Below are 25,814 nucleotides of genomic sequence, written 5' to 3'. Positions count from 1 at the left end.
ATGTGGAGGAGCAGCGGCTTTACTTTGAGTTCCTCCCGGATAGCAGAGCTTTTTACCCTATCTCTAAGGGAGAGCCCTGCCACACGGCGGAGGAAACTAATTTCGGCCGCTTGTACCCGTGATCTTATCTTTTCGGTCATGACCCAAAGCTCATGACCATAGGTGAGGATGGGAACGTAGATCGACCGGTAAATAGAGAGCTTTGCCTTAAGGCTCAGCTCCTTCTTCACCACAACGGATCGGTACAACGTCCGCATTACTGAAGACGCCGCACCGAGCCGCCTGTCGACCTCACGATCCATTCTTCCCCCACTCCTAGGTACTTGAACTTCTCCACTTGGGGCCTGTGATCACGGCGCCGTTAAAAATAGTTAGTCTGTGTTACTGCTTTTAATAACAATATCACTAAAGTTGGTTCATATTCCGGTCACAAAATGTAAATTGAGTATTGTTGGCGGTTTATGAATGGTTATTTAGAGGGTTTTATGGCCAGAATAGAGGACCTCCCATTGACACCAATCTGAGCTGACTTTTATTTATGTTTTCCCGACTTCATAATGTGAAACACATTATGAAGTCGGTAACTGGGGTGGATCTCTTATGCATCAGTCGGTGAGGTTTTAGCGCCTCTACTTGTCTACATGCAAGAGGATCCCCTGCTGGCACCACTATAGACTGGACTCTCACATTATTAACCTTTTCCACTCAGTATCCATTGCACTGGTCACTCAAGGGGCGATCCCCACATCTGCGGTCCTTTCCAGGGTTTCACAATGTTCCCATTGGGTTAAGTTTTTTTTTGCCCTAATGTGAGATCTGAGTCAAGGATGTCGTTGTGGCGTATATTTATGATTAGATAGATAGATAGATAGATAGTACTTTATTTATTCCGTCAGGAGAGTTCCTTCAGGAAAATTACAATTTTCAGCACAATCCCATTCAAGATCAGACGAACATTACAGGGAGACAGAACAGGATCGCTGACGGGTCTGCCGGCTTCCAGCGCCCCTTACAAAAAAGATGACATACAGGTAAACAAGGGGGATTAAAGGCTATATAAGTAAACTTTGATTGATTAATGGATTAATTTAAAGTTAAAGTCCCAACGATCGTCACACACACACTAGGTGTGGTGGATTTATCCTCTGCATTTGACCCATACCAATATTTAACCCCTAGGAGGTGAGGGGAGCAGTGAGCAGCAGCGATGGCCACACTCAGAATCCTTTTGGAGATTTAACCTCCAATTCGGGGACGGGGTGGTGTCGTTGGGAGAGTGGCCGTGCAAGCAACTTGAGGGTTCCTGGTTCAATCTCCACCTTCTACTAACCTTGTCATGTCCGTTTCGTCCTTGAGCAAGACACTCCACCCTTGCTCCTGATGGGTCGTGGTTAGGGCCTTGCATGGCAACTCCCGCCATCAGTGTGTGAATGTGTGTGTGAATGGGTGAATGTGGAAATAGTGTCAAAGCGCTTTGAGTACCTTGAAGGTAGAAAAGCGCTATACAAGTATAACCCATTTAATTCCAAGCCTTGATGCTGAGTGCCAAGCAGGGAGGCAATGGGTCCTATTTTTATAGTTTTTGGTATGACTCGGCCAGGGTTTACACTCACGAACTTCCAGTCTCAGGGCGGACACTCTCTAACCACAAGGCCACGAGTTAGAATGCATTTAAAAAATACATCTGTCTTCTTGTCTCTCATAATGATAGTGAACAATAGGCAAAAGTCCCCAAAAAGTGCAGTTCCCCTTTAAAGTGAAGGATGAGGCAAAAATACAGTGCTACCTACTTTACTGGACTGTGTTTACCTCAATTTATTAGGGAAGCACAGCCGTATTTATGAGTAGGCTTTGTTTGATGTCATTTATGTACCCTATGACTCTGTAATATTTGAGCCAGTTCTCTGGGTGCCTCAAACCAAACCATTAGAGGAGACAAACTCAAGTATTTAGCTGTAGTAAACATTCCATTTGGGCAAGCATTTTATGGCGGCCATTGTCTTTCCATCCTTAACCTCTTCTTGAACTCTGTGTAAGAGTAGAGTCTAGACTTGCAGATGATGGAAATAAATCTCAAATGATTGACTTGGAGAAGAATAAATGAGACGTGGCTAAATGGAAAAATTCCGAATGATAAGTTCAGATGATATTGACGTCATTGACGTAACCCCATTTATTTATGTTTTATTTCCTTTGCGTGATAATACATTTGCTAGTTTGTTAATGTTTCGTACATTTCGACAGAAGTTTAATATGAATGTTACAGCAGAGAGTATCAGCTAAGAAGTGGAAATTAGCAAGTAATAATAAATCAGGAAAAACAATAATATCCACACAGTACAACAGCGCATCCAACAGCCATAGATAGATATGACAAAGTAGATAGACGACACAGGTCTTTAAGGCACAAGTTTTTGGCAACTGGGGCCAAAGTGTTCTTAAATTCTGTGGTTTTAGAAGGCACAAAACTAAATCAAGCATGCATGCTCGCCATGTAGGCTCTTTAAATTTCATTTTCCTTCACTTTGCAGGCTACGACAGGTCTTATGTGTCTCGCCTCCCATAACTACAGGGGCTGCTCAATAAATTAGAATATAACCAAAAAATTTATTTATTTCAGTAATATCATTCAAAAAAGGAAACTTGTGTATTGTGTTCATTACAAACGGACTGATCAATTTCAAGTGTTAATTTATTTTAATTGTGATGAGTTTAACTGAAAACCAAATTAAATCCCAAATTCAGTATTTAGAAATGTTGGCCTACTGAAAATTATGAACAGGAAAAGTATGAACATATATGAACAATTACTACAGACGAACAGTCTGTGTTATGAGAGCTCAGGTTGCTCTGATATTGTGGACTTTGGCTCCTCCGCATTGTTGGGTTTGGCGTATCGCATTTTCCTCTGACAATACCCCGTTTGGCGTATCACATTTTCCTCTGAAAATACTCCACATATTATCAGAATCAGAATCAGAATCAGACATACTTTATTAATCCCCGAGGAGCAATTAAAATTTTCAGCACAATCCCATTCAAGATCAGACAAACATTACAGGGAGACAGAACAGGATCACTGACGGGTCTGCCAACTTCCAGCGCCCCTTACAAAAAAGGTGAGATACAGGTAAACAAGTGGGGGGAAATGGGAGTAAAAAATAAAAGATTAAAATAAAATAAAATAAAAAAAATCGGTCTAAGCCTAAACCCCTGGAGAGGGGGTCCAGACTGAGGCCAATAGAAAAAAACTAATTATAGCCATACTACACATCCCTCTTACATGTGTGTAAGAGGGAAATATCAAAGGACATGAAAGACATTAAAGGCCTACTGAAATGAGACTTTCTTATTTAAACGGGGATAGCAGGTCCATTCTATGTGTCATACTTGATCATTTCGCGATATTGCCATATTTTTGCTGAAAGGATTTAGTAGGGAACATCGACGATAAAGTTTGTAACTTTTGGTCGCTAATAAAAAAGCTTTGCCTGTACTGGAAGTAGCGTGACGTCACCGGTGTGAGGGCTCCTCACATTGTTTATAATGTGAGCCAACAGCAGTAAGAGCAATTCGGACAGAGAAAGCGACAATTTCCCCATTAATTTGAGCGAGGATAAGGATTCGTGGATGAGGAAAGTTAGAGCGGAGCACTAAAGAAATAAAAAATAAAAACATTTAATAAAAGGCGACGGCTCCAGGCGGCGGCAGTGGGAGAGTTTCAGATGTAATTAGACACATTTACTAGAATAATTCTGGAAAATCGCTTGTCTGCTTATTGTACTAATAGTATTTTAGTGAGATTCTTAAGTCATACCTGAAAGTCGGATGGCTGCGGTGAACACCATTGTCTCTGAGAGAAGCCGAGGAGCCAAGATCACAGCTGCCTTTTTGAGCTGCAGGATAAGGTCGCGTAATCCGCTGAAGTCTCCGGTAAGAGCCGACTGAATATCACAATTTTCCCATCCAAAAACTGGCTGGTTGACGTAGAGAAACATGTTCCCTTGACCGCTTTGTGTTAAAGCTTCACAACAAAGAAACACCGGTTGTGTTTGGGTGCTAAGGGCAGCTGCAATTCACGGCTTTCCACCAACAGCATTCTTATTTGACGTCTCCATTATTAATTGAACAAATTGCAAAAGATTCAGCAACACAGATGTCCAAAATACTGTGTAATTGCGCGATGAAAAGAGACGACTTTTAGCCGTAAGTGGTGCTGGGCTAATATGTCCCCTCCAACCAATAACGTTACAAACACGCGTCATCATTCCGCGACGTTTTCAACAGGAAACCCTGCGGGAAATTTAAAATTGTAATTTAGTAAACTAAACCGGCCGTATTGGCATGCGTTGCAATGTTAAGATTTCATCATTGATATATAAACTATCAGACTGCGTGGTCAATAATGGTGGGTTTCAGTAGGCCTTTAAAGTAGCGGAGCTGATGCAACCTGCCACTTCTACATACAGCTATGAATAAAAAGTAAATTAAAAATATACACTGTGGTGGCCTCTGCGGTGTTCCACGCCGTCTGCTGGGGTGGAGAGAGCATGGCCAGAGACAGGAGCAGACCCAACAAAGCAACCAAGAGAGCCGACTCCACTCTCGGCCAGTGTCCAGTCTGCATGGATGAGCGAGGATACGTCCAAGAAGACTGAGGTGTCCGATACTAGCTCATTCAGCCAAGACACTGTGTCCGTTCCGGCGCTCAGTGCCAGCTCCTCAGCACTGTCTCTTCATCCGCATCTCCTCCAGTCTCTCCAAACTGACTCTGGTGTGGCAGAGACCCAGCAGCTGGTCTCCATGGCCAAAAGGCTCCCGGGAGGCAGATCCAGAATTTCACAAAAAACCACCGCAGAGGTCACACAGTCCCAAAGGATCCCAAACCAAAAGGCTATATATATATATATACATATATATATATGTATATATATATATATATATGTTATCATATATATATATATATATCTATATATATATATGTTATCATATATATATATATATATATATATATATAGATAGATATATATATATATATATCTATCTATATATATATATATATATATATATATATATATATATATATATATATATATATATATATATGATAACACATGAAAACAAGAGGGAAACACAAAAAGGATGATATTACTTGGTGTTTTGTAGAGGGAAACACAAAAAGGATGATATTATTTGGTGTTTTGTACCGCAACTTTTGTTACCTATTGGTACCTGCTGATGTGTATTTGGGATCAGCTTAAGTGCCGAAAATGTGTTCGCGTCCAACCATTGTACATGAAAAAGACCTGAATAGACCCGTTTATCGACGGTGCGCCCTCTGGCCCAAAAAAGATGGTACATTGCTGAAATGACCACAATTGCACAATAGTGCACGAAAAGCACACAGAGAATGTCCAACAGCACTTCATAGCTAAACATAGGTGTGGGTGCTTCGGGGCCCGAGCACCCACGTGGGATTGATGGCAAATTCTTTCTCACCATCGAGCAAAAACCACGCATGCTCCGAAAAGTAGCGTCAGATTTACCACCCGTACGAGCACCCACTGGCAGAAGAAAACAAATTATTTGAAATACTGAATGCATGAAAACAAAATAAGTGACTGCACTTAAGTGGTTCATATGCTACAACATCTGATCAAGTTATTTTTTAGTTAATTGAAATGTGTTGATGCTCCTTAATTGCCAATATTGGAAGATCTCCAACACACAAGAACAGCAGAGAGTCACTCAAAACAAGTCGCACTCAAACTTCAAACTACACAAATGTTTATATCTCTGGTGATCTGGATACATTTTTTCTTTACATTAGGGGAATCAAATATAATAAGCTCACATAATATCATGGGAACTTCACGCCCTCTACTCTTTTCTAACAGATAGAAAGTGATATGTCGTGCAGGTGATGTGTTTGTGTATGCCTGCGTTTACCAGAATGCAGGCCGTCTGGGCTGCACGGATGTGTGATCTAAGTGGTTCTAAAAAGCAATCTGAGTAGGAGAGCAATGTAACATATCCCAGTGGATTGGCGCCTGTATAAATTGAGGTACAATGGGGTGAGGTAAAAATAACATGAACAACAGATGTTTTAATGTGCAAAAAGAAAACAAGAATTGAAGAAAGTGAAAACTCAAAGCCACTTGAGGACATACAGAGATGATGGATGTGTCTTATGATTTTTTTTTTTTGGAGTAGTACCTTTTGAAATTCACTTTATCCAAGTACACACTAACACGAACGCTTTCTCAGGAAATGCTGGGAAACAGTGATATTCAGGTCTGGACATTGTGGGATGTTAAACAAATCATTATCCTATGAAAAAGGATGTGTGCATGGGCAACTTTATGTAAAATGACCAAAAAACTGCCTTTATTTTCCATAGACACAAAGTGATGCTATGGCTCAGGAAATAGTATAGCCCACTTGTAATTGGAAGGGTATTGGCTCAACACTTGCTTCTCTCAAGAGAATGTCTAAGTAAGAAATTGAACAGCTAATTGGGCCTGATAAATTCCAAAATGTAATTTTCCACTTGAGCAGGCATAGCTATATTATCTATAGTTCTTTGAACTATTTTTTAAACCTGATAATACAACTTCAAATGTTTGTTTTCCCAAATGATGAAAAGCCAGGGGATGGATATATATATATATATATATATATATATATATATATATATATATATATATATAAACTCAACGAGTTGAGTTTATACCAAAATGGATACATGGATGATACAGTGAAGGATTGGGAGAATGTCATGTGGTCAGATGAAACCAAAATATAACTTTTTGGTATATATATATATATATATATATATATATATATATATATATATATATATATATATATATATATATATATATATATATATATATATATATATATATATATGTATGTATATATAAAGCACCCTTTAAAATAATTTATTTTGAACTTTCAGATTCCCTGGTGAATTGTGAAAACAAATGAATGGATTAGGGGATTACCTGATGCAAACTCAAGGTTTCAAAATCATCATGAAACATGGCTTTGAAAGGTTATTGGAAAGTTACTTTTCTTAAGGAGGACATACTGTTATGATCTACTGTCATGACCTGTGCACCGGATCTTGTCTTCTTTTGCTTGTTGTTCTTACCTGTTTTAAAAAGTGTATTTAGTGCTTCTTTCCCCTGTTTACGTTACTGTTTCGTGGAGTAATGAGCTGTTTGATGATTGGGACACACACTTGCTGCCAATCCCAATCACGCCCCTACTTATACCTGTCTCACCCCGCTAGTCCTTGCGGGTCCAAAGTTTGCTCTCTGCGGCTGTTTGCGTTATTTGTACTAGCTACAGTGGGGCAAAAATGTATTTAGTCAGCCACCGATTGTGCAAGTTCTCACCCTTAAAATGATGACAGAGGTCTGCAATTTTCATCATAGGTACACTTCAACTGTGAGAGACAGAATATGAAAAAAAAATCCAGGAGTTCACATTGTAGGAATTTTAAAGAATTTATTTGTAAATTATGGTGGAAAATAAGTATTTTGTCAACCATTCAAAGCTCTCACTAATGGAGGGAGGTTTTGGCTCAAAATCTCACGATACATGGCCCCATTCATTCTTTCCTTAACACTGATCAATCGTCCTGTCCCCTTAGCAGAAAAACAGCCCCAAAGCATGATGTTTCCACCCCCATGCTTCACAGTAGGTATGGTGTTTTTGGGATGCAAGTCAGTATTCTTCTTCCTCCAAACACAACGAGTTGAGTTTATACCAAAATGGATTCATGGATGATACAGTGAAGGATTGGGAGAATGTCATGTGGTCAGATGAAACCAAAATATAACTTTTTGGTATAAACTCAACTCGTCGTATTTGGAGGAAGAAGAATACTGAGTTGCATCCCAAGAACACTACACCTACTGTGAAGCATGGGGGTGGAAACATCATGCTTTGGGGCTGTTTTTCTGCTAAGGGGACAGGACGATTGATCCATTTCAAGGAAAGAATGAATGGGGCCATGTATCGTGAGATTTTGAGCCAAAACCTCCTTCCATCAGTGAGAGCTTTGAATGGTTGACCAAATACTTATTTTCCACCATAATTTACTAATAAATTATTTAAAATTCCTACAGTGTGAACTCCTGGATTTTTTTTTCACATTCTGTCTCTCACAGTTGAAGTGTACCTATGAAGAAAATTACAGACCTTTGTCATCATTTTAAGTGGGAGAACTTGCACAATCGGTGGCTGACTAAATACTTTTTTGCCCCACTGTATATGCTGCGGTTTTGTTTTCATGTCTACCCTTTGCTATGTAAGTTCCATATATGTTTTTGCCTCGCGCTTCCGAGCGGCACGACACCTTTATGTTTTGCCTTGTTGATGGAATTAAATACTGATCTTACCTGTAAGATGCCTGCTGTCCTCCGCATCTTGGAATCACAAAATACCTCACGGTGCCAGAATGCAACACATTTGTCTGAATGATTATGAACAAACCCCAAAAGCTGCCCTCTCTCAACTCACACATTGATTTTAATAGAGATGCCCTGATCTCGATCCTGGGATAGGATCCAAAGCTGACATTTGCCTTTTTTTTTTAAACTGATCGGCAATCAGCTGATGAGCTGTCAAGCCCTGCCAATCTTTATCGCAGCTGTGTCCCACATGCTAAAGATTGTACTCACATGAAAGGTTTGTTGAAAAGGGATGCACGCTGAGGGAGAAACATTTCCATTTCCATGTTCTTGCAAAGCAATCTGCAATGAATGTGTTGTTTTTCCACAGTACGAAGCCGCCAATCAGCACCAAAACATTGAGAATCGACCACAATAACAATCCTACAATACCCCATTTCTGGACAAAGACACAGCCATTGACACATGTTCAACCGCTTTATTAACTATCAGTGAAAACATTCCAGTTCGCAGACTATCAATGCTGAGCTAAAACAGCTAATGAGCGCGCTCTCGCTGACGTCACGTTACACTTGACCACAGGCCCCGCCTTTTAAAGGCACACACTCATGCACTCTCAGGAAATTTCTCTGCAAACACAATATTTATGAACTTTTGAAAAAGAAGTAATAAGGAATGACACAAAAAGCTAATCGCTGAAGCTTCAATGTAATGTAGGGCTGATCCGTTGCCCGGATCATAGTTAGTTTACGTTCATTGAGGTTGTGATTCACTTATGGTTTCAGTTCACTATCCTTGAGTTTGTGTCTTTTGGTTGTCATTGGTGCTTTTTGTTTTGACCTGCCTCTAAATTGTGTTTGGCATGCTGAGCTGCTGCCGAGCACTAATCAGAGAGCTATTTAGTCCTGCCTTTTTGCCTCACTCATCCTGCTTTAGTTTGCTCTCATGCAACGTATTCCTTTTGTTTCTTGCGCTAAGTTCCACCTTAGTATTTTCTAGGTAGCTATCCCGTTAGCTTGTAGTGCTATATGCACGTTTTTTTGGTATTGTTGCCCATGATTTATGCGAATAAATCTTTTCTTCTTACCTGCAAGCTGCTTGCTGTCGTTCCGCCCCTTCCTGGATAGACGACCTCCGGCATCAACATGCCACGTTGCTGTTGCAGATCGATTCAGAATTTGAAACTACTGATACCCTCGTATAATATCAGTATATAAACTATACTGAAGTGATTAGATCGATATTTATCTTTTCCTTTTTCTTGTTATTACTAAATATTTGTTGTGGGTGTTTATTCTTATTGTTTACAAGCTCAGGGAGTACATCTCTGGATACAAGAAGGCTTTGAGGGCAAAACCGAAATTATTTAAATGGTAGCCAATAAGAGTTTTGCTTCTGCATATTTATTGTGCACTAGACCAGTGGTTCTCAAATGGGGGTACTTGAAAGTATGCCAAGGGGTACGTGAGATTTTTTTTAAATATTCTTAAAATAGCAACAATTCAAAAATCCTTTATAAATATATTTATTGAAAAATACTTCAACAAAATATTAATGTAAGTTCATAAACTGTGAAAAGAAATTCAAAAAATACAATATTCAGTGTTGACAGCTAGATTTTTTGTCGACATGTTCCATAAATATTGATGTTAAAGATTTCTTTTTTTGTGAAGAAATGTTTACAATTAAGTTCATGAATCCAGAGGGATCTCTATTACAATCCCCAAAGAGGGCACTTTTTTACGTTGATGATTACTTCTATGTGTAGAAATCTTTATTTATAATTGAATTACTTGTTTATTTTTCAACAAGTTTTTAGTTATTTGTACATCTTTTTTGCCAAATAGTTTAAGAAATACCACTACAAATTAGCATTTTGTTGCACTGTTGTACAATTGAACAAATCAGAAACTGATGACATAGTGCTGTATTTTACTTCTTTATCTCTTTTTTTCAACCAAAAATGCTGTGCTCTGATTAGGGGATACTTGAATTAAAAAAATGTTCACGGGGGGTACATCACTGAAAAAAGGTTGAGAACCACTGCACTCGACGATTTATTTTGTTAAGGAAAATTGTATATATTTTAATACCGTATTGGTACATGACTGTGGTGATGTTATACTGCCATTAAAACAGTGTCAGTTAAATGTACATGCAAGAGTCAAGTATTAATTTAGTAAAATAGGTAACTTAGTCAAGTAAACGTGCCTCATACATGAGCACCAACAGAGGCCCACATTAGCAAGCACTTGGCTATGGAGGTAATCAATAGCTCTTTCTAAGGAAGAAACCACAATCGGAACCCAGGCTATGTGTGGGGGATATCTGTCTCCACTAGTTCATTTGAGATAGAGGGACAGAGTAGAGGGACAGCGGGTAGATAGAGAAAACTATGCTCACCGTTGTGTATGCAGGTGAAAAACTAACCCACAACCGTGGGGTCAACACGGCAGTTGACCCTGGCAGTGGTATGTTTGCCTCATTTTGGTGCCACTTCATTAAAAAAAACTATAAATTGATAGTACCGGTAATTATTATTTTACCACCAAAATGAGGCATTGATATGAACTCAGCTTTTCATTTAACGTTGGCACTGGTGCCATTATGGTCATCCCCACTGCTGACACAATAGTCACATAAGGTTGTTCCCTCTTGCAGAAAGACTATGTTCCTGCTGCTGGGTTTAGGTCCCTTACAGCCACCAGTATTGCATTGCCCTGATATAGTGTTAAAATACAGTAAACTTTCCCACCACAGTGCATGTTGATCAACTTTTGTAGGCTGCAGATACTGACTCGTGCTACCAGTAGTACTACTGGTTTTAATGGAAAAAAAGAACTACACATGAATGAGCTTTGACTTGAAACCATTTGTCTTTCCCATTTTCACAAAATCAGGTAAAATGTACTCCAACTTTGACAGGTTGATATGCAGAATGTGTCTAACATGAAGTTTCACTGTGATGATTGTGTGTATGTACTGTATGTTCTATTTGTAGTATTTTACTCTCACCGTTTCATGTTTTCTTTTTATAATTCTGCAGACATTCATAATCATAATTATTTTAACAAATATAGCCTAACTGCACTGCAATTAATGTGACAATACATTTACATTTTCAGCACATATACATTAGTTTGATTCATTTACTGTCCTGTACATTCTATCTACCTTGTGTCTTAAACTAAGAACTACAGGGGAGAGGGTGTTTGAATATATAGGTCAAAAACTTCCAGTGGGAGTTGGACTCTTCCATTGATCTACGCGCTCATTAATTAAACATAAGAAAACATTTGGAACAAGTATAAGAATTACAAGCCACCAGGGTCAATCCCCACCCCAAAAAAGTTGACAGTATTCGGGATGCTTCCTTTCACACAGCATTATGCTGTTGTGTTTTAGATAGATTCACAATTTGCAGGATTTTTACATTATTTTTCTGTGTCAAAGAAACAACAACTAAATGAGCCTTTGTAATCCGGCCTCCAGCTCCGCCTGTATTGGATACTACTAAATTTTCATAATCATATCAAAATAGGGGCGACGTGGCTCAGATGGTAGAGTGATTGTTTTGAAACTTGAGGGTTCCTGGTACAAATCCATCCTAGTCACTGCCGTTGTGTCCTTGGGCAAGACACTTCCCCCGCCTTACTGCCAGTGCCAGTTACACTTGTGTACGAATGTAAACAAATGTTTGGTAGAGGCTATAGTCACAAATTTGCAGCCACAATTCTGTCAGTCAATGCCAGACCAGCTGTGTCTTCTATTATAGCTTATCGCCATCATAGTGTCACTGGACTGAATGAATGATGGATTTACAGTGTCTAGAAAAGCCCTCTATACATTGTTATCATAGAATTAGACAACAATTTAGTTTTTTTGCACCAGGTGTGCATGTAATGTTAGAAAAGCACACAATTTGAACTGATCTGTGATCCGAATAAAACGGTGACTTGTTCTTTTTTGAACAAAGAAGCTCTACTGCAATAGCAGCTGCACTGGCAGTATATGATTAAGAATCCATAAAACTCAAAACTGTATCATACTGACAATGATACGTTAGATGCAATACAGGTTCAAAGTCTCATATAGCATTTATTGAAAACTGCATTAAAACTTGAATATGCTTCTGTCAGCTGATCAAAAGTTTCTGATCACAGCCTTTAAAAGTCAAAACTGCCAATATTCTGGCAATTTTTCAACTGGTTTTCAAGATTTTACACGAGTATTATGTTAATCTATGCCAAGTTGTTAGTATTTGTAAAAGGTGCATGGACTGCATGATTTACGGGCTTAAAGCACACCTAAATACAAGCCGCGCCCATCAAATTTCTGACTGATTTATATTTATTTATTTATTATACATATATTGGCCGCACAAATCTATATGTTGCAGGTTTTGAAACATGAAATATCAACACAGGCACATTTGCTAATTCAAAAATTTAACAACACAGTGTCTTAACACAGCATACAGTAGTAGCTTAATGGAAAAGTAATAGAGCGCAGTCTTCGTCGTTCTCTTCCTGCGCGCTGAAACTATGAAAATTGTCTTCACCTTTTGGGGTTGCATCTTGTTCATTTAGTTTTTTTTTTCACCATGACATGGCTGAATCCTTCAGGCGCTAAATGGCTGACTAAATGATTGGGTATTTGAATTTAACATGAACAATTTCATTGGTCCACCATGACCTGTTCGGCAATTTCATTTGTCTGATGTGACTTCACTGAATTTATGGGCAGCATGTGAAGCTTGTGAACTTGGAAAAAAAATTATAAATTAGCTGCAGCATTGTATAAAGCAAAGCAAGGGTTCCTAACCTTTTTGAGATCGGGGCCCACTCAAATATTAGGACCGAATTAGAAATCTTACTCTAAATTTGAATCGTATTATATAACTATATCTAACCTACTTCTCACGCTAATAACTGGATCCACTTGGCATTCATTGTCACCCAAGGGGGGTCCCCACATGTGCGTCCCCTTCCAAGGTTTCTCCTTAATCCCATTGGGTTTAATTTTTTCTTGCCCTGATGTGTGATCAAAGCTGACATTTTTGTCTAAAAAGACCAAAAAAGATAAACGGCGCTTTCCCTGATTATAAGAACAGCCAGGATCAACATTGCCCCAGCTTTCACTCGCTGGCGTGAGTTCAAAGACGAGGTATTTCAGACCTATGTTGCCTTGGCTCTGTTCTGCCAAACTAGTAAGTACTTTTCGATGATCAAATCCAAATGATAATGCCAATGTTAGCTTGGGGAAATTTGCTTGGTAGCGTGATAGTTCGCAGTTCCACACTACGTCTTTCCAAAAACACTCTCCCGCCAGTCTTACTTTGCTTTAGACATGCATCATCCCCGATACATGCTTTGTAGTAGTGTCATGTTTGTAGCGCAATCCAAGATAATTTCTTGATTGTGTATGCTACTAACATCAGCTTAGCCATTAAAGACATAATTGTCACGTTCGTGTCGCATGGTGATGCGGGATTTTTGTTCTCCCAGGATGCAAAGGATGAAAACCGGGCAGGACTTGCAGGTAGCAACTTGATTTAATTTTAAAATAACAATACTGGTACAAAAACAGAAAACAAACCGACTGGATGAGGTGCCGAGCGCACCGGAAGCTAAGGCTAACAATTAGCACAGACTGTGATACTTAGCAGGGTCTAGTAGACAAGAATAAACTTACGTGGCAGTCGTGTGATGCAAAAAACAAAGAAGCCAGCCAGCCGACTAACTGGCAAAGGCAGGCTTAAATAATAATGTCAGTGATGACAAACATTTGTGCGTCAGGAACACAAGCGGCAGGTGAAAGTAATAAGTTGCTATGGTAACAAACTCAGAGGTGCATAAACAGGAACAAAAGGAGTCCAAGACTAATAGAAAAACACACGCGACCCAAAAAACCTAAACAGAATATGATCCACGCAGCGGACCACAACATTAATATTTGTGTCAATATTACAGCGGCATTCATGTCAGTTTGACACTATATGCCCTAGTTTTCATGGGAAATGTGGTCTTCTTCTGGAAAAACACTACTGCTTTGGTTCACTGGCGCCAAAAAAACTGAATGTTCTTAAGTGGGCTTTAACATCTTGTTTTATTACTTATTGTGTCCTATATGTATTCAGGCAGGCTCCCTCTGCAACACTTTGAAAAACCTCTTCCCTAGAATTATGTGACTAGGGATAAATATTGATCCAAACCAGTGGTTCTCAAACGTTTTCACCAAGTACCACCTTAGAAAAAAACTTGTGTCTCTAAGTAGCACCATAATGACCAACATTAAAATACAGTAGCGTAATAGGCCTAAATATTTGTTAAAAACAAAGTTTAATTCATCAAGTATATGTAATGTTTGAACACTGTAACATTGCACACAGTTGGGAAATCACTGATTCAAACCAAAAAATTGTACTTTATTAACATGTTCAAAAGGGTAGGAATTATTTATTTAGTCACTTTCCATTATTTTCTATGTGGGAAATGATTAAGTCGATGAAGTTATTGCTATAAAAAAAGACACCCTCAATGGCATATGAAGAAATGATGGTAAGCCTGCCATGTCTAATTAGAGTAAGGGTTGTATTAGTGTGTTCAAGCTGGGAATTTAATAAACGGTCAATTATCTGGGAGTTGTATTCCTTGCCTGACCACAACAACACAATTATAGATCACAATCATTTAGCATCAGGGAGGCACATATTTGTTTGCAAATAATTAAAACATCATCGTGTGCTTCCATAACTACCAGCTATTACGATCTTGGTACTGACAAAGTTTTATCAGTGAAATAAGTTGCTCAGTGAGGTGAAGACAGGAACAAAAAACACATGTGATTCTGCTTATGATGGAACTATAAAACAAGAGAGAAAAAAGGCTGACAGTTACACAACCTTTGTTGGTAATAAAAGCACATACACAAAACAATGTGTGATCCGAGTGGTGACAAGGAGCTATATCATTGGCCAGATTTAGCCTTTTTACAAACACCCATCTTTGCCTTTTCAAGTGGTCCATCTGCTGCTCTCATCTTTCTCACACTTTACTCCTTTCTCTCTCCCCGTGTTTCACCGTAGATGTTTTGCCTTTTCTGTACTTCCAGTGAATAGCGGTCAGAACAGCTTGTGATGTCTATATCAGTCTTCGCTCACGCTCGTTCCTTTGGCTCTTTTTCACCCTTTTGCTATCTTCCGTCTTTCAGCCATGTTTCCTCCTGTTGAGGAGCAGATGTGCTGAAGTGACTCAGAGAAATGCACGTGATTCCAATATGCAGTCAACGTTATGCAATGTCTTATTATTAGGGCGGTCATGTAATTATTAAAAAAAAAATCAGATTATTCACACTCTAGATCAACTGAAACAACGTACACCGGTACATTTCAGAGACGGTATAGTACCGAAAATGATTTATTAGTATCGCGGTACTATAGAACTACCGGTACACCGTACAACCCTAGTTCCTATGGTGAGAGAGTAAATGGAAAATGCCGTAAAATATTCTCGCAAATATAACTTTTTCAGGAAGTAGAGGCTCACTCTGCAACACTTAACCCTGCCTGTAATTAGTCTGAATTTGAAAAAGTACCAGGGATTACCAAACCGTGGTATGTGTACCACTAGTGGTACCCGGGCTCCATTTAGTGGTACGCCAAAGAATCACCTAATTAAATATTCAAACACAGTGTTACTGTTCAAACTGTGTGTAATATTAAAGTGACCATTGATATTAAGTATATTTGTTGAATAAAACCTTTTCCTTATTTTTAATGCATATTTGGGACTACTTATTATTGGTTATTATGTACTTGGAACCTGAGTAGTCTGGGGTTCAATCCCGGGCTCGGAATCTTTCTGTGTGGAGTTTGCATGTCCTCCCCGTGAATGCGTGGGTTCCCTCCGGGTACTCCGGCTTCCTCCCACTTCCAAAGGCATGCACCTGGGGATAGGTTGATTGGCAACACTAAATTGGCCCTAGTGTGTGAATGTGAGTGTGAATGTTGTCTGTCTATCTGTGTTGGCCCTGCGATGAGGTGGCGACTTGTCCAGGGTGTACTCCGCCTTCCGCCCGATTGTAGCTGAGATAGGCACCAGCGCCCCCTGCTACCCCAAAGGGAATAGGCGGTAGAAAATGGATGGATGGATGTACTTGGAATGCCAAGTGTTTTCTGAGGTGCTACTTGGTGAAAAAAGTTTGAGATCCACTGATTTAAACCAAATAAATGCATATAGTGTCCTCATACAATCCAAATAGACCTTTTAAAATGTTATTTTATTATTAGTTAGTTTGTACTTGGAATGCCAAGTGTTTTCTGAGGTGGTACTTGGTGAAAAAAGTTTGAGGTCCACTGATTTAAACCAAATAAATGCATATAAGGTTGTCATATAATCCAAATAGACCATTTCAAATGTTAGAATTGTGCTGAGACCATCAAGTCTACTCTGGTAAACGAGGTTGCTTATGGTAAGATGCATTATTTTGCGTTGCAGTTGACGAACGATGCCAATTTGTTCTTGCTTACACAGAATAAAGGGTAAAGATGACAGCGTTAGCAATAGTGCACTGCATTTGTCATGAGTAATTTCCCTTTGGCAGAAGATGTTGTGAGGTATTTTACCTTTACAGTCCTAAAAACAAGTTTAAAACAGATTTTCTTTCACGTTGCCTTTTCTGAACAATGAATAAAAAAATCCTGGAATAGATGATTTTTGTTTGTCCCAGTTTCAACTGCTATGTCATTGCGTCACGTCCGAGACAATATAGGGATCATAATTATTGATTGTTATGTTTGTCCACCATTGCTAAAACAAGCACCTTTTCAATAAAATGTCAGACAGGAGGATTTAGGAAGTAGACATATTCAAATGCAAGACAAATTAATTGTCTTGCTCGTTGATTAATTAATCCTTGTGTGTGTATTGGTGGTCTTTGGATCCAATTATCACCATTGTTTTTGTCCATTACAAAAAATAATGGAAAATGGGATTTAATTAAACTCCCAACTCGTTCTCACAGTGCCCTTTAATTATTTGAAAGTTGCCACTGGGTGATGTAATGACCATTTTCTGTGGTCATTTATTTGTTCAACCACTAGTTTCCTCATCCTGCAGATGTTTCTGACCTGATGCAAACCTTCATTATAGACACATCACCTTGGGAGTGGATGATGGCAACTATGGGATGCTTACTGTAAAAGGAAGAGAATGCAAGTCAAACTGAAGGTTTATATACTGTATAATTGATCTGTAGAAAATTATATATATATATATATATATATATATATATATATATATATATATATATATATATATATATATATATATATATATATATATGGTTATGGATGCACAAGTCAGAAAAAGAAAACTGATTAGCTCTCTGAGAATTAATTGTGTTACTCGTGCTTAAAATTTATTTTGTTCTTTTATAATTAAGAGCTGCAAGACTCTAAAAATAATTGAGTTTTGAAAGCTGTTATGTTGAGGAGAGCATTACAGTTTCAAGGACTTGGATTTTCCATTTTCTGTTCCCTGTTGTTGTTGACAAAGAGATGATTTTTGCCTCACTTGCTGTTTATACTTTCCAGGACAAAATGATAACACAGCAGACATGTTTAATGATTTTAAAAGCATACATTGGGTGTAAAAATTTTAAATAATAGTTTATGAAGTGTCAGATTTGTACCTACAGGTTCAAATCCATACCTAAGTCGTACATAAATATGTATACATATTAGGGGTGTGGGAAAAATCGATTCGATTACGAATCGAATCGTTTATGTTGTGCGATTCAGAATCGATTCTCATTTTTAAGAAATCGATCATTATTATTATTATTATTATATTTTTATCAATCCAACAAACCACTACACAGCAATACCATAACAATGCAATCCAATTCCAAAACCAAACCTGACCCAGCAACACTCAGAACTACAATAAACAGAGCAATTGAGAGGAGACACAAACACGACACAGAACAAACCAAAAGTAGTGAAACAAAAATTAATATTACCAACAACAGTATCAATGTTAGTTATAATTTCAGCATAGCAATGATTACGAATCCCTCATTGACATTATCATTAGACATTTATAAAAATAAAAGTAAAGTGTCACAGTGGCTTACACTTGCATCGCATCTCATAAGCTTGACAACACACTGTGTCCAATATTTTCACAAAGATAAAATAAGTCTTATTATTGGTTTGTTTAATTGTTAAAACAAATTTACCTTCTTGCAATCAGTTGGTAAAACATTGTCCTTTACAATTATAAAAGCTTTTTAAAAAAAAAAAAATCTACTACTCTGCTAGCATATCAGCAGACTGGGGTGGATCTTGCTGAAATCCTATGTATTGAATGAATACAGAATCGTTTTGAATCGGAAAAATATCGTTTTGGAATTGAGAATCAAATTGAAAAAATCGATATATTATCGAATCGTGACCCCAAGAATCGATATTGAATCGAATCGTGGGACACCCAAAGATTCACAGCCCTAATACATATACATAAGTCTCATACAGCGGTACCTCAACTAAGAGTGTTTTTACATAAGGGCTGTCTCCCTGCTAACTGTTTTGCTGTTACAAGCATCCACAACAACATTTAGCACAGCAAATGCCACAAAGATCCACCCTAAACATCCAGGGCCTCATGTATCAAGCTTGCTTTCGCACAAAAACATGGCATACGCCCTTTTTCACGGCAAAGTTAAGATGTATCAAGACTGACATTATAAATAGAATTGTGAGCTTCATGCTTCACGTACATACATTTCCACATGCTGTGGAGGCTTTGGCCACACACACAGATGTTCGGGCTTTACCAACATTTGATTCAACGTTGTAAAAACGACCGAGACAAAGACCCAAAATCTACTTTTTCGCCAATCCATTTAATGTTTCATATTATATTTAGCAGAATGTAGCGACCATTTTGTCACCTACTGCTTAAAGTTAAAGTACCACTGATAGTCAAACTGTCTGTGGAAGTGACAGTTACCCCCGGCATTTGACCCATTACCTTGTTCCACCCCCTGAGAGGTGAGGGGAGCAGTGAGCAGCAACGGTGGCCACGCTCGGGAATCATTTTGGTGATTAAACCCCCAATTCCAAACCTTGATGCTAAGTGCCAAACAGTGAGGTAATGGGTCACATTTTTTATAGTATTAGGTATGACTCGGCTGGGGTTGGAATTCATGACCTTCCAATCTCAGGGCGGACACTCTAACTACAAGGCCACTGAGCAGGCTGTCACAATGTGTTTCTGTGAATTCTGCGGGCAGAATCCGGCGGCTCGCTGGCACCTCTGAAACCAGGGATCTTGGAGGGCTGGGGCCGACTGTCACGTATGGATGCGACAGTCCTCTCCTGGGTTGTTATAATAAATTGAGTAATCAAACAAAAGTCAAATTTGTTCATATCCCTTTTGAGAGCGCTGATAGGTTTTAATATAAAATAAAGTTCACATGAAATGGTAACCTTGTTGTGGGCGGCATACTGTATTAACACATTTTGTTGGGCATTACACAAATTATATTTATATAAGGGGTAATCTAAATCGCTTACTCTTTAAAGTTTTACATATCATATTGATGGATGGTCGTCTGCCTTGGGGAACATCGTCTGCTGCTGGACTTCGGGAAAAACACACAGAGCGGAAGGGGACACCTACGTAGCTAGTTTCATCGACTCAGCGACTATCTTTTCAAACTCTCGTCTTTTTTGGCGACCTACATCTATCTTCTACTTCATTTTCTTCCCCGTGCCTGACAATTAGTTTTTTTTAATTTCACCCTGTCTGAGGATTCCGGAGCACACAGCTTTTGTACGATTTCAACCCGCTGTTGTTTGCTCGAAACAGCAGGAACAAGGACATCCTCCTAACTTGTTATTGGACAGGGCATGCAGAAATCAGGCACGTGGCGCCTTCTAACATGATTTGAGAATGTATAAAAGAGCGTGCCTAGCCAAGCAAACTCGTGCAATCATTTCCAAGTTGATTACGATGCAAAAAATAAATGTGCTTGTATTTATGCATGCACATATTTTGATACATTCCAATTGCGTACGTAGTTTTCTGAATTTTAACGAACGTCTATTTTTAGTAGAACATCCACACAACCCTTTTTACATGAGGCCCCTGACGTTACTGCACAGTAAAAAACAGTATGTTGGATTAACTTTTAAAGAGGTAATATTAACTCGGTTTCGGATAACATTTGGTCCCACTGAAAAATAGAGTAAAATTTACTCAATGGCCAGTGTCAACTTTTCAGAGTTAATTCTACTCAATTTAGTGTCAGAATTAACAATGAAATGTGTAGAATTATTTAACATTGTTGCTTTTTCACACTGGTCAAAGTAATGTGATAACACTTTATATAGCTATTTTTACTCCATATTTAGTATTAAAATAACACCAATTTGTACTTATTTTATTTATCGTCAGTGTTATTTTGCTCTATATTTATATTATGCTCTATGTTACTAAATTAGTAATGCATCAGAAATAAATGCAAGCATATACATTTTCCAACCAGGGGATGGAAGACAGTAAGCGTAAAGGACAGCTCTGAAAAGAAGAAGTGGGTTGTATTCATAGAATTAAAGAAAAAAATCCTTAAACACTTGACAAAAGTTGTCACTAAGTTAGCAAAGCATTTCAAGCTTATCACTGCTAGTGTGCACCATATTGGAGAAGGAGTATAATTCCAGCCACGCATGTTGAAGTAACATGTAAATGGCAGACATTTATCCGTGAAATTACATAAAAGCTGCTGATAGTGTGTTTGACGGAGAAGCAGCGAGAAGGTCATACTCTCCTAGGTAAATGCTATACATTATTGTTATTTTTTTTAATAGTTGTTTGTAGTACATTCTATTGTATTGTTTTGTACACTATTTTTTTTCTAAAAGTTAGTTTTTTAAGGCATATTATGTAATAATATGGTACTGTTTTGGGCAGGCCAATTACAAATTGAATTGATTTCAGTTCATTTCAATAGGTTATGTTGATTTAAGATACAAGCGTTTTGAGTTATGAACTCTGTCACAGAACCAATTAAACTTGTAAGTTGAGCTACTACTTTACAAGTGGTGTGGAAGGATTTGGATGATGGTCGATTAACTTCTCCTTAGTGATCATGATTGACTGCAGCAAGTCCTGTTGCATTACATACAATGATTTGTTTGACAGCACTCATTGGCTCAAGGAATACTTAGAACAATGGGAGAGGCCAGAGAACTCGTTAAAGATTGAAGAAAGTAATATAGTTGTTTAATTTATTTTTACACATTCTAAGATAATTTAAACCAGTTATTTAAATACCTCACACAACTAATATCTTTAAGGGAGTCTTGTATTCCTCTAAAGTAGTAATTCAGTCGACTTGACCCACAGCACGTTTATTTCATTAGTATTTCCCTCAAGACTTCTTTATATGTAAAGTAGAAAATAGTATTTCTAAACTCAGCCGCATGGATGTGAAGGCGTGGTATCTACCTTTTTATTTTATGACTCCTCAGAAGCTTGGGTTGTATTTGGCTGAGGAGAGATTTAAGTGGCAGCCCGAGGACACACGCACATTGATATTCTCTTCATAGCTTCTGAGCTGCAGTTAAATAGCCATATACTGGGAAACAAAGAGATGCACAAATCAAAGGCATTTTTCATTAGAGCTTTTCTGTTGTGTTGATGAAAGACTTTGTTAAGAGCCCTAATTACAAGGGTGTCTTTAACCTGGCACTGTAATATTTGGCAATTTAATAGCCATTTTTTTTAAATGATTTTTTATTGTGTTAGTGGTAATATTAAATGACTCACACTTTTTCCTATAGCATCTCAAATTGAAATGGTCCATACAGTGAAACCTTGATTTATCCACTTAAATGGTCTTTAAACATTATATATATAGATGAAACCAAAATAGAACTTTTTGGTATAAACTCAACTCGTCGTGTTTGGAAGAAGAAGAATACTGAGTTGCATCCCAAGAACACCATACCTACTGTGAAGCATGGGGGTGGAAACATCATGCTTTGGGGCTGTTTTTCTGCTAAGGGGACGGGACGATTGATCCGTGTTGAAGAAAGAATGAATGGGGCCATGTATCGTGAGATTTTGAGCCAAAACCTCCTTCTATCAGTGAGAGCTTTGAATGGTTGACCAAATACCTATTTTCCACCATAATTTACAAATAAATTCTGTAAAATTTCTACAATGTGAATTCTTGGATGTTTTTTTCCCATTCTGTCTCTCACAGTTGAATTGTACCTATGATAAAAATTACAGACCTCTGTCATCATTTTAAGTGGGAGAACTTGCACAATCGGTGGCTGACTAAATACTTTTGTGCCCCACTGTATATATATAATCTAAGAATATAAGTTGGTGTATTACCTTATTCTGATGACTTGCATTGATATTTATCACACAAGATTTATAGTAGATGCTGATACGTTCCACAAAAATCCTCTTTTCTTTCCAATTCCACATGAAAGTGGTTGGCTTTCAGCTTCTTATTTGTCCAGCTCCATAATCATTTTTATATCTTTTACATTGAAGGCTAACTCGGTAACTCCCTAGTTTGAGTACGCTAGTTTTTTGAGACTCTTATTTTGTTAGCGCAGGCAGGATAAACCTGCGCTTTTATTGTGAAGACAGGAACTGTGCCGTTGTTTTTTTTCTTCACATTGGGCTCACACCAGCCAGCGGTCATCTCACAAGGTCCTCGCTTGCTGTGTATGTCAACCAAGGGACGAATAAGACGTCAGAATGAAGAGTGATGATCTGTAAATAAATTTATTTTATACCTCTCCACGATCAACCGGTAGCTTCAGATCAACGTAATTGGCACCCCAGATCTGAAATCTTTATGAAGTATTTTATGACTGGTACGAGTTATACTTCGGAGTGATACAGAAATACGTTAGTTATTCATAAAACTATTAAAATAAAGCTGAATAGACATTTTTTTTTAAATTTTTTATCAGTACCCCTGAAATTATTCTGCTTTGCACTATACACTCACCAACCAAAACATTAAGGTGGACCTGCATAATGGAATGAGAACCATTAAAGTACTCAATATGTCACTGCTGTTGAAAACATGATATTATTTTTTCATAGAACAGGTAGAGAGGTGTTTAATTCAGATTTGTCTTATTATATTAAGGTCGTTATGGTATTTTTTGTGTATTATAAATTCATTGCACTGTTTTTGACCGGAGAGCTGAATGCATATTTGGGTACTTAAGTGGTTGTGTTTATCATACATGTAGGCTCTCAATGATTAGTTTGACATTGCCTTTGAATGCAGTCACACAACATGGCATTTCTACAATTGTGATCAAAATTATTCAACCCCCACACAATTTTGGTGTTTTAGCAAGTTGGACATTTATTCCGTATTTTGTTTATAGTCATATCAAATAAAGATGTGTCAAATAGACAAATGCAACTTAAATTGTAACACTGCATTTTACAAAATACCAAAAAAGGAATTTTTTCTCAATATCTCATTGACAAAATTATTTAATCCCCTAGTTACATGCATCTTTAGTACTTAGTAGAACACCCTTCAAACGTGATACATAACCGGACACAAGCTTCTTGCAACGATCTACTGGTATTTTAGCCCATTCCTCTTGGGCAAAGGCCTCTACTTCATTCATATTCTTGGGCTTGCGTGCTACAACTGCCTTCTTCAAGTCCCACCACAGGTTTTTTCTAGGATTTAGGTCTGGCGACTGTGAAGGCCACTGCAGAGTCTTCCAGCCCTTCTTCTGCAACCACTCTGATGTTGATTTGGAGGTATGCTTGGGATCGTTGTCCTGTTGGAAGGTCCAACGTCTCCCAAGCCTCAGCTTCGTCACTGACTTCATGACATTTGCAGCTAATATATCCTGGTAGGAAATAGAATTCATAATGCCTTGAACGCGCTGGAGGTTCCCGGTACCTGAGGCAGAGAAACAGCCCCAGAGCATGATTGACCCCCCACCATGCTTAACAGTAGGAAAGGTGTTCGTCTCTTTGTAAGCTTCATTTTTTCTCCTCCAGACATAACGTTGATTCATAGGCCCAAAGAGTTCCAGTTTTGTCTCATCACTCCATAAAACAGTTTCCCAAAACCTTTGGGGTTGTCCGTCCAGATTATTTTCCTTGTGCCTGGTAGTCAGAAGTGGGGTGCGCCTGGGAGTTCTGGCATGGAGTGCGCGCCTTATTGTCTGGGACGAAACCTGAGTTCCCCCCTCTGCAATGTCCTGTTGTAGTTCCTCAGCTGTTACCCGGGGGTTTTTCACCACTGTACACACACAGCATCCTCTTTCTACCACGCCCAGGTAGTGTTTCCACTGTGCCTTTAGCTTTAAACTTGGGAATTATGCTCCCAACTGTGTCTCTTGGAATGTGTAATGTCTTTGCTATTTTCTTATATCCATATCCTTTCTGATGAAGAGAAATTACCTCCTTTCTTGACTTCTTTGACCACTCCCTGGACTTCACCATGTTGCAAATACACCATTGACCATCTACATGAAGCTGAGCGTCACAGTCTTTTTCAATCAGTTTAATTGTTGCACGTTATGGTTAATCTACAGGTGTTTTCAACACCTGATTGAAAAGACCTTTTTCAAATTCTGTTCTTAAGAGTTATGATCTTCAAGGGGTTGAATAATTTTGTCAATGAGATATTAAGAGAAATTACACTGTTGGGTATGTTACAAAATATAATGTTGTAATTCAAGTTGCATTTGTCTATTTAATGCATCTTTATTTGATATGACTATAAACAAAATACAGAATAAATGTCCAACTTGCTAAAACACCAAAATTGTGTGGGGGTTGAATAATTTTGACCACAACTGTATTGTCAATATTTGTGCTGTAAATAATGTAAGATGTAATTCCCACTTGTTTGACTCCGTACGAGATGTTGTACATTCATCCTGAAAGAAGGCCTTTTGACCCCTGATTTACAAAGTGATTATTTACGGTACTTCCATTGCTTGTCAATTCTCTACATCACCTGCTGGAATATTTGTGTTTCATTTTAGACTATGCAAAGTTCTTCTGGCTTTACTCCAGCAACTTTGCGGTCAAGTATGCACAAGAGGACACTGTGACATGCTGTTTCAAATGGAATGTGAAAAAGTTAAGGGCTACCGGTCGATCTTATAGTAACAGTGGTGCCAGAACTGGTCTCACCTGCTAATCGCGTGACATCACCCTGCTGAAGTGGTTGTGACAGCAGGTGCCTTGTGTAAAGCACAGTGTGTGTCACAGCTGTCAGTCTCACGACAGAGACCTATCTGCCCTGTCTGGCCAGTTTAAGAAGATGGGGCATCCAACATACACACACATTGTCATTTGTCAGAAC

General features: G+C 38.4%; 1 protein-coding gene across 3 annotated transcripts in view; it reads left to right on the top strand.

Annotated features, from left to right (window-relative positions):
- Positions 1 to 25,814, top strand: part of snx29 (sorting nexin 29) — a 350,232-nt gene that overhangs the window by 182,654 nt on the left and 141,764 nt on the right. The window lies entirely within an intron of this gene.

Source organism: Nerophis ophidion, linkage group LG08 (assembly GCF_033978795.1).
Source record: "Nerophis ophidion isolate RoL-2023_Sa linkage group LG08, RoL_Noph_v1.0, whole genome shotgun sequence".
In the NCBI taxonomy this organism is placed as follows: domain Eukaryota; kingdom Metazoa; phylum Chordata; class Actinopteri; order Syngnathiformes; family Syngnathidae; genus Nerophis; species Nerophis ophidion.
This window is presented reverse-complemented; position numbering and strand designations above follow the sequence as displayed.